The 9,458-nt window shown below is 40.7% G+C and overlaps 1 protein-coding gene across 1 annotated transcript in view; it reads right to left on the minus strand.

Annotated features, from left to right (window-relative positions):
- The window catches only part of ahnak (AHNAK nucleoprotein), a 57,433-nt gene extending 51,694 nt beyond the window's left edge, over window positions 1-5,739 (minus strand). The window contains exon 1 of the mRNA XM_029772041.1: window positions 5,409-5,739. The gene's annotated coding sequence lies outside the window, so the exon portion shown is untranslated. The remainder of the gene's footprint in view (window positions 1-5,408) is intronic.
- Window positions 5,740-9,458: the final 3,719 nt, after the last annotated feature.

Below are 9,458 nucleotides of genomic sequence, written 5' to 3' on the forward strand. Positions count from 1 at the left end.
TCACTCAGTCTGAAAGAGGTATTTTTAAAGAATTATTGTCATGAACATTGCTACAGTTCATTATGGAAAAATACACTACATGACCAAAAGTATGTGTACACCTGCTCGACAAACATCTCATTCCAAAATCATGTGCATTAATATGGAGTTGGTCCCCCCTTTGCTGCTATAACAACCTCCACTCTTCTGGGAAGGCTTTCCACTAGATGTTGGAACATTGGCGCAGGGACTTGCTTCCATTCAGCCACAAGCATTAGTGAGGTCAGGCACTGATGTTGGGCGACTAGGCCTGGCTCATAGTCGGCATTCCAATTCATCCCAAAGGTGTTTGATGGGGCTGAGGTAAGGGCTCTGTGCAGGCCAGTCAAGTTGTTCCACACCGAACTTGACAAACCATTTTTTATGGACCTTGCTTTGTGCAAGGCAGCACTGTCATGCTGAAACAGGAAAAGGCCATCCCCAAACTGTTGCCACAAAGTTGGAAGTGCAGAATCATCTAGAATGTCATTGTATGCTGTACCGTTAAGATTTCCCTTCACTGGAACTAAGGGACCTAGCCTGAATCAAGAAAAACAGCCTCATACCATTATTCCTCTTCCACCAACCTTTACAGTTGGCACTATGCATTCTGGCAGGTAGCGTTCTCCTGCCATCCGTCAAAACCAGACTCATTTGTTTGACTGCCAGATGGTAAAGCGTGATTCATCGCTCCCGAGAATGTGTTTCCACTGCTCCAGAGTCCACTCCATTCTGGCCAACACTTGTGCATAGTAATCTTAGGCTTGTGTGCGGCTGCTCAGCCATGGAAACCCATTTCATGAAGCTCCAGACGAACAGTTATTGTGCTGACGTTACTTCCAGAGGCAGTTTGGAACTCGGTAGTGAGTGTTCCATCCGAGGATAGGTGATTTCTTCGCGCTGCGCGCTTCAGTACTTGCCGGTCCCGTTCTGTGAGCTTGTGTGGCCTACCACTTTGCGGCTGAGCCGTTGTTGCTCCTAGACGTTTCCACTTCACAATAACCACACTAACATTTGACCAGGGCAGCTTTAGCAGGGCATACATTTGCCGAACTGACTTGTTGGAAAGGTGGCATCCTATGACGGTGCCACATTGAAAGTCACTGAACTCTTCAGTAAGGCCATTCTACTGCCAATGTTTGTCAATGAAGATTCAGAGAAATAAGCTTTTTTGTGCATATGGAAAATTTTCTGGGATCGTTTATTTCAGCTCATGAAACATGGGACCAACACTTTACATGTTGTGTTTATATTTTTGTTCAGTGTACTCTTGTATATACAGTGTAAGTCCAAGAGATATTTTTTTAAGATGGGTTTACAGTTACACAGAGGGGGAGGAAAACCCCCACAATATTGGAGCATTAGTCAACAATTTCCCAAGTTGGGATCAATAACGTATTACTGTACTACTTCTAGTCCTTATTTCACCAATTCTGATTTATTTTATTACAGACTGCTTCAGGGCACCAGGTGTGAAATCTATGTGATAAATAAAATAAATGACTTAAATGTCTGAAATGATCTACAATTAAAACACCCAGGGAACAATCAGACACAGAGATGAATACAAGTGTCAAAATAAAATCTCTCTCTCTCACACAATTCAATTTCAATTTAAAGGGCTTTATTGGCATGGGAAACATATGTTTACATTGCCAAAGCAAGTGAAGTAGATAATAAACAAAAGTGAAATAAACAATAAAAAGTAACAGTAAACATTACACTCACAAAATAATAAAGACCTTTCAAATGTCATATCATGTCTATATACAGTGTTGTAATGGTGTGCAAATAGTTAAAGTACAAAAGAGAAAATAAATAAACATTAACATAGGTTGCATTTACAATGGCGTTGGTTATTCACTGGTTTCCCTTTTCTTGTGGCAACAGGTCACAAATCTTGCTGCTGTGATGGCACACTGCGGTATTTCACCCAGTAGATATAGGAGTTTATCAAAATTGGGTTTGTTTTCGAATTCTTTGTGGGTCTGTGTAATCTGAGGGAAATATGTGTCTCTAATGCGGTCATACATTTGGAAGGAGGTTAGGAAGTGCAGCTCAGTTTCCACCTCATTTTGTGGGCAGTGTGCACATAGCCTGTCTTCTCTTGAGATCCAGGTCTACCTACGGCGGCCTTTCTCAATAGCAAAGCTGTGCTCACTGAGTCTGTACATAGTCAAAGCTTTCCTTAAGTGTAGGTCAGTCACAGTGGTCAGGTATTCTGCAACTTTGTACTCTCTGTTTAGGGCCAAATAGCATTCTAGTTTGCTCTGTTTTTTTGTTAATTCTTTCCAATGTGTGAAGTAATTATCTTTTTGTTTTCTCTCTCTCCCTCTCCCTCTTTCCCCCCTCTCTCCCGTCTCTCTCTCTCTCTCCCTCTCTCCCCCTCTCTCGCCCTCTCTCTCCCTCTCTCTCTCTCCCTCTCCTCTCTCTCGCCCTCTCTCTGCCTCTCTCGCCCTCTCTCCCCCCTCTCCACTCTCCCTCTCTCTCTCCCCCTCTCGCCCTCTCCCCCCCTCTCTCCCCTCTCTCTCCCTCTCTCTCCCTCTCTCCCCCTCTCTCGAATGGGCCCGTGATGAGGAAATGAAAAAAAGGAAGTGTGTGAGAGTCTGGGCTTTTTCCATCTCACACTGGCACAGTGAGAATGCCACTCCTCTCCACTGCTATCAACAGTTGGCAGGGGAAAGCTGTGGTGGCAGGTTTGGTGGAATACAATGATGAGTGTTCTATGAATTCCATGTCCACTGGATTGATAGATCACATGATCACAATAACAATGTCAGGGGGTTGTCAAGAAAGGCTCTGTTCTGAATCTTACTTTATTCCAGTCCATATTTGACACTTACTATATTCTCTGTTTTGAACAAGCACTAACAAGTCAAATGAACTGTTCAAAACTCTGAATACAGACATAGGCTATACTTTTACATACCATCAAAATAATAACAAAGTTTACATTTAAAGGTCTAGTACAGTCAAAAACGTGATTTGCCTGTGTTGCCATACTATGAGGTTGGAATAATATTGTGAATTTGTGAAAATGGTGAAACAGCCCTTTTAGTGTTAGAGCTGTTTGAAAAGATTGCCTGAAATTACAGCCTATTTTGTTGGGATGGCGTTTTGGCCTGCCAGGTGACATCACCAGGCTGTAAATCAGTTAAGAGAGTTCCACATTTCTCTTGTCAATAACCGCTAGTTTTCAGTTTCCCCCTCCCCACTCAGACCACTCCCAGACAGACCTTGCAAAAGTCTTGCTTGAGAAATTGCTTGTGCTATCTAAAATCACAGTGAAATATATTTTCCATAACAAAAAATATAGTATTTTCAGCTGTTTTAAGCTCGTGTACAAAACCTAAAGACACAAAAACAAAACTTAAGAACTGGAAGCATAGAAATAGCACACATAGAACAGATCTACAGTTGTTAGACTTGCTTCCAAGTTGAATTATAAAAATTAAACAATGTTTTATTTAAGTCAGTTAAGAACAAATTATATTTTACAATGACAGCCTACCAGGGAAGAGTCTGGTTCAGTGGCAGAACAACAGATTTTTACCTTGTCAGCTGAGGGATTCGACCCAGCAACCTTTCCAGTTACTGGCACAACGCTCTAACCACTAGGCTACCTGCCGCCCCAATGACAGATCTACAGCACACATTTCTATGTGAATTTGGTAGGGTTGCCCAAAAAGTTACATATTGCCACTTTAATTAAGCATGACTTGACCGATCATTCAGCCCATTGCTAATAGCAGCTCCCACTAGCCATCACTTCGACAGGAACAATTGGAGAAGGCTAGACTTTTACAGCTTTAAGACATTCAGTGTGAGCTCGCTGGTTCTAGTGGCCGCCTAAAGCCAGTGTTCTCTGGGAGAGCGGAATTATTTTCCTTGCTGTTTCACAGAAGAACGTCGGCCAGGGTGTGGCAGAAGGGGGAAGGGAGAGCTTTAAAAATATGAATTTCCACACAACTCTACAAAGCATAATGTTAGAGGGATCAATTTCGCTATGTCTCTATCTATTTGTCTATTGTGATGAAGAAATAAACAGAATGTGTGTTTTGTTTGATCATAACTCTTCAAGGTTAATACACGCCTGAAGTTACAACAGCGTAGCTGTTCTGTTATTCAAACACATTCTGTATCTTCGTTTCTGAGCTCGATAAAAAAATAATAATAAACGATTTCTCTATGTGCTGCAGAAGTCTTGATTATTTTCCCCTCTTTTCCTCAGACCTGGTTTCAATTAGTAAGTATTTCCTAACCACTACATTCCATTACCATACCCCACCCACCCTCCTAAATTCTCTCTCTCCACCCTGACTAGAATCCCAGGATAAAACGAATTGAGTTAAAACTGCGAGCGAGGAGAATGTCCGTAAAAGTCCACCCATGTCAACACGTTAAACAGATAAAACATTTTTTTTTGCTAAATTCGAAATGTACCGTTTTTTTAATACTATATTAAACCCGTTACTATATTATACTCTGAAAACCGTTGGTTTCGTTAAGATGGGTTATAAGATGTTGTTCTAAGACTTCTGTACATGATTGTTTTCTCTCTCTCTTCCCTGGGTTCGCCTCCCTGAACCAGAAGCAGGAGGGAGGTGAAGGACTTGTAAGAGAGTAGAATCCACCCAAGTCTGTAGGCTATCTTAAAACGCTTTATGGGGACCTGCCTCTACTGATAGCCATTTCTTAGCAAATAATTACTCATACTCACACAAACACTCGACTTGATAGATTAGAGGCAAATAGAACAAATATAATTTAACTTGACAGGTTTTTCATCAATGATGATGTTTGGGCGGTTTCTTTAAACAACTTTCTTTTTTTCTATAATGCGTGCAGGGCAGGGTTGGAATAGGAGGATCAATATCCACGTTGCTGAGATGAAATCACAACCGGACTAGGCTATACATCTGCATGGGTTTTTAAAACGTGTTTATGTTATAACACATCCCCGGGAAACTTACGTTAGTCTGGCATGTAAGTCTTTCATGTGAGTGGCGTCGCTTTATATACCCCAGGCAGCTTTATTTTGTGCACCGTAACAGAGAGTGAATAAAGAAGTGAGACCCATGTCCCCGTTCATGTGGGTGGGGACACACACCCACTTCATCTCGTGTTCTAAATTACAGAACTTTGAACGAGAAAGCAAAGTAACACCATGGGCACCACCCTTCCTCTCAGTTACTGTGATGAAAGAACGTGTCATTCTTATTTTCAAAAATGTTAATGTAAATTAACCTTAAACAGCACGAGTGCCACGTCATTTAAACATATGCATTAGAACTTTTGGGAGTTTACCAGATATGATACCATCACCATTATAAACTCTTAAAATAATCAAAATTAAAATTGTGATGACAAAAGTAAATTGTTGTTTTTACCTGAGCAGTCTGAGCTGCAACAACTTCAACACAGCAACTTGAGCATCTTTGGCAGTGTTCTCTTCCCCTCCTGCTGTCCCAGCAGTCGATAAAAGCACGTCTTCTTCTTCCCAATCAAAAGTTCTTTCTCACTTCTAGAATACTTGTCTGTCTCTATCAACCCGAGTCTCCCTCCGTTTCCAGGGCGTTTTTCTCTCTCCCCTCCCTTCTCACTCTCTCCCCTTAGAGAGTGCGTGTTGCCTTTTTTTTCTAGTCTGCGTGGCTGTTACTCCGGGCGATGCAGAATGGTTGGACATGCGAAAGGGTAGGTCTACTGGTCTTGGATAAAGGGAGGAATAGAAGGCGGGAGGTAACGGGAGGTGTTGAAGGGAGTGGCCGTAGTCTCCCTTTCTGTCTCTGCCCATCCAATGCAACTTGACTCAGGGGGACATAACATAGTAAACAAAATCCGGGAAATTCAAATTATACTGAACAAAAATACAAACGCAACAATTTCACGATTTTATTGAGTTACAGTTCACATATGGAAATAAATCAATTGAAATTAATTAATTGGGTCCTAATCTATGGATTTCTTATGACTAGGCAGGGGTGAAACCATTGGTGGGCCTTGGAGGGCATAGGCCCACCCACTTGGTGTAACCGATGTGAAATGGATAGTTAGTTAGCAGTGGTGCGCGCTAATAGCAGTTCAATCGGGTGACGTCACTCGCTCTGCGACCTTAAATTGTTCCCCTTGCTCTGCAAGGGCCGTGGCTTTTGTGGCGCGATGGGTAACGATGCTTCGTGGGTGTCAGTTGTTGATGTGTGCAGAGGGTCCCTGGTTCAAGCCCAGGTTGGGGTGAGGAGAGGGACCGAAGCTATACTGTTACATTGGGAGCCAGGCCCAGCCAATCAAAATGAGTTTTTCACCACAAAAGGGCTTTATCATCAACTGTCCAGGTGGCTGGTCTCAGATGATCCCGCAGGTGAATAAGCCGGATGTGGAGGTCCCGGGCTGGCATGGTTACACGTGCTCTTTGTTTGTGAGGAAGTTTGGACATACTTCCATATTCTTGAAAACAACGTTGGAGACGGTTTATGGTGGAGAAATTAACATTCAATTCTCTGGCAACAGCTCTTGTGGACATTGCTGCAGTCGGCATGCCAATTGTGTGCTCCCTCAAAACTTGAGACATCTGTGGCATTGTGTTTTGTGACAAAACTGTACATTTTGGAGTGGCCTTTTATTGTCCTCAGCACAAGTTGGCACCTGTATAATGATCATAGTGTTTAATCAGTTTCTTGATATGCCACACCTGTCAGGTGGATGGATTATCTTGGCAAATGAGAAATGCTCACTAACAGGGATGTAAAGAATCTTGTGCACAAAATTTCAGAGAAATACGCTTTTTGTGCATATGAAACATTTCTGGGATATTTTATTTCAGCTCATGAAACATAGGAGCAACATTTTACAGTTTATATTTTGTTCAGTATAGTATGACATGTAACATTTTGTATGGAATGTATTCATTTGTGGATGTCCATAATCCTATTTGTATGATATGTTACAATTTACAATTTGTATGAAATGGTACGAATTACAATTTGTATAATATGTTCCAAATTTGCAATACGTATGATATGTTACAAATTCAAATTTGTTATTGCTAACTAGGTGACTAGATCTTTAACGCTAACGTTATCTAGGTGGCTAACATTAGTTAGGCTTGGGGTTAGGTTTACGGGTTAAGGGTGGAGTTAGGTTAAAGGATTAAGGTTAGGTTTAGCTAACACACTGTGGCTCAGTTGGTAGCGCATGGTGTTTGCAATGCCAGCATGGTGTGTGCAATGCCAGGGTTGTGGGTTCGATTCCCACGGAGGGCCAGTACAAAAAATAAATAAATAATGAAATGTATGCATTCACTACTGTAAGTCGCTCTGGATAAGAGCATCTGCTAAATGACTAAAATGTAAGTAGTTACAAAGTATCTAGAAAGTAGTAAATTGTTGCTGAAGTTGTCCATGATGAGATTTGAACACACAAGCTTTGGGTTGCAAGACATTCAATTTCTACGTCCACCCCGACCAAAAGTAATCTTCTGTCTTATGTAACCATACAAAACGTAACGTATCATAATGATTTGATTTTAGATATGTTTTTGTTTAATATGTTACGTCTAGTGTATGAGACCAGCCTGCCAAATGCAACAGTCAACTGCTTCAATAAATTGTAATAGAAAACTTTTCTACAACCAGAATATGTGGTTAAAGGGGCAGTCCTTCATGGTCCAGTTCCACAACATAATACATTTATAACAGAGTTTTAGAGAGTAAAGAAACTCAAATACATGTGTTTCAAATATACATTTTTGTCTCTTTTTCTTTGAAGAAATGCTCTCTCTTGTTTCTCTATAAACTTTTGCAATACTTTTTTGTTTGAAGCAATAGGAATTGAACAATAGTCTTTTGTGAAGGAGCTTTGGTTGAAACTGAGCAGTTACAATTGTATTGCTTTGAATAACTGTCCAACTTTGCTCTCTCAGATTCAAGAGATCCATTCAAAACTTGAAACAAACCTTTGTTATGATATATTATAACCGTCCCAAATGGGACCCTATTCATAACTGGTACCAGAGTCCTGATCAAAAGTAGAGCACTATAAAGGGAATAGGGGACAGCTCACAATAACAAGGTGGCAGGTAGCCTAGTAGTTAGAGTGTTGGACCAGTAGCCGAAAGGTTGCTGGTTCGAATACTTGAGCTGACAAAGTAAAACATCTGCTGATGTGCCCTTGAGCAAGGTACTTAACCTGAATTTGTTCCAGGTGTGCTGTACTACTATAGCTGACCATGTAAAACAGCACCTATCCAGTGTATATATAGAGGGGGCACACAGTTTCTTCATTGTAATTGGCATCAGCTCCATCATTCCAGCAGTGCTGTGTCACCCAGTACTGTTCTTCATACCATAGAAAATACTGTCCTTCATACCATAACAAATACTGTTCTTCATACCATAGCAAATACTGTTCTTCATACCATAGAAAATACTGTTCTTCATACCATAGCAAATACTGTTCTTCATACCATAGCAAATACTGTTCTTCATACCATAGCAAATACTGTTCTTCATACCATAGCAAATACTGTTCTTCATACCATAGCAAATACTGTTCTTCATACCATAGCAAATACTGTTCTTCATACCATAGCAAATACTGTTCTTCATACCATAGCAAATACTGTTCTTCATACCATAGAAAATACTGTTCTTCATACCATAGCAAATACTGTTCTTCATACCATAGCAAATACTGTTCTTCATACCATAGCAAATACTGTTCTTCATACCATAGCAAATACTGTTCTTCATACCATAGCAAATACTGTTTTTTATACCATAGCAAATACTGTTCTTCATACCATAGCAAATACTGTTTTTTATACCATAGCAAATACTGTTCTTCATACCATAGCAAATGCTGTTCTTCATACCATAGCAAATACTGTTCTTCATAGCATAGCAAATGCTGTTCTTCATAGCATAGCAAATACTGTTCTTCATAGCATAGCCGATGCTTCACTGTATAATTTCACCCTCATTGCGGTTGGCTCATTTTCAATGCTAGTCTCACGGCAGCAACTTCAATGCTAGTCTCACTGGCCGCTCTTTCAACTGCCTCCAGCCTGACTTTGTCTACACACGTCCTAAAATAGCATTATACATCTCATCTTTGTTACTAGCATTTATGTCAAATACATCCCAAATGGCACCCTATTCCCTATATAGTGCACTACTTTTGACCAGAGGCCCCAGTACATAGGGAATATGGTGACATTTGTGACGTAGACATGCAGGGCGTTGTCTAACTTGGTTCAAGGTAGGCTACTCTTTCAAAAGTTATTGTCCTGACCTGAATACACAGGATCAGTAGGCATGGACTGAAAGTTGTTTTAGCAAAAATGTTATGTTTTATTTTTTCATGTGAAGCTGAATATGTACAGTGAATAAATAGCACAGTTAGAACAACATGACGATCCAACTTGAAATAACATCTGAGAGTTG

This window comes from Salmo trutta, chromosome 13 (genome assembly GCF_901001165.1).
Source record: "Salmo trutta chromosome 13, fSalTru1.1, whole genome shotgun sequence".
Classification (NCBI taxonomy): domain Eukaryota; kingdom Metazoa; phylum Chordata; class Actinopteri; order Salmoniformes; family Salmonidae; genus Salmo; species Salmo trutta.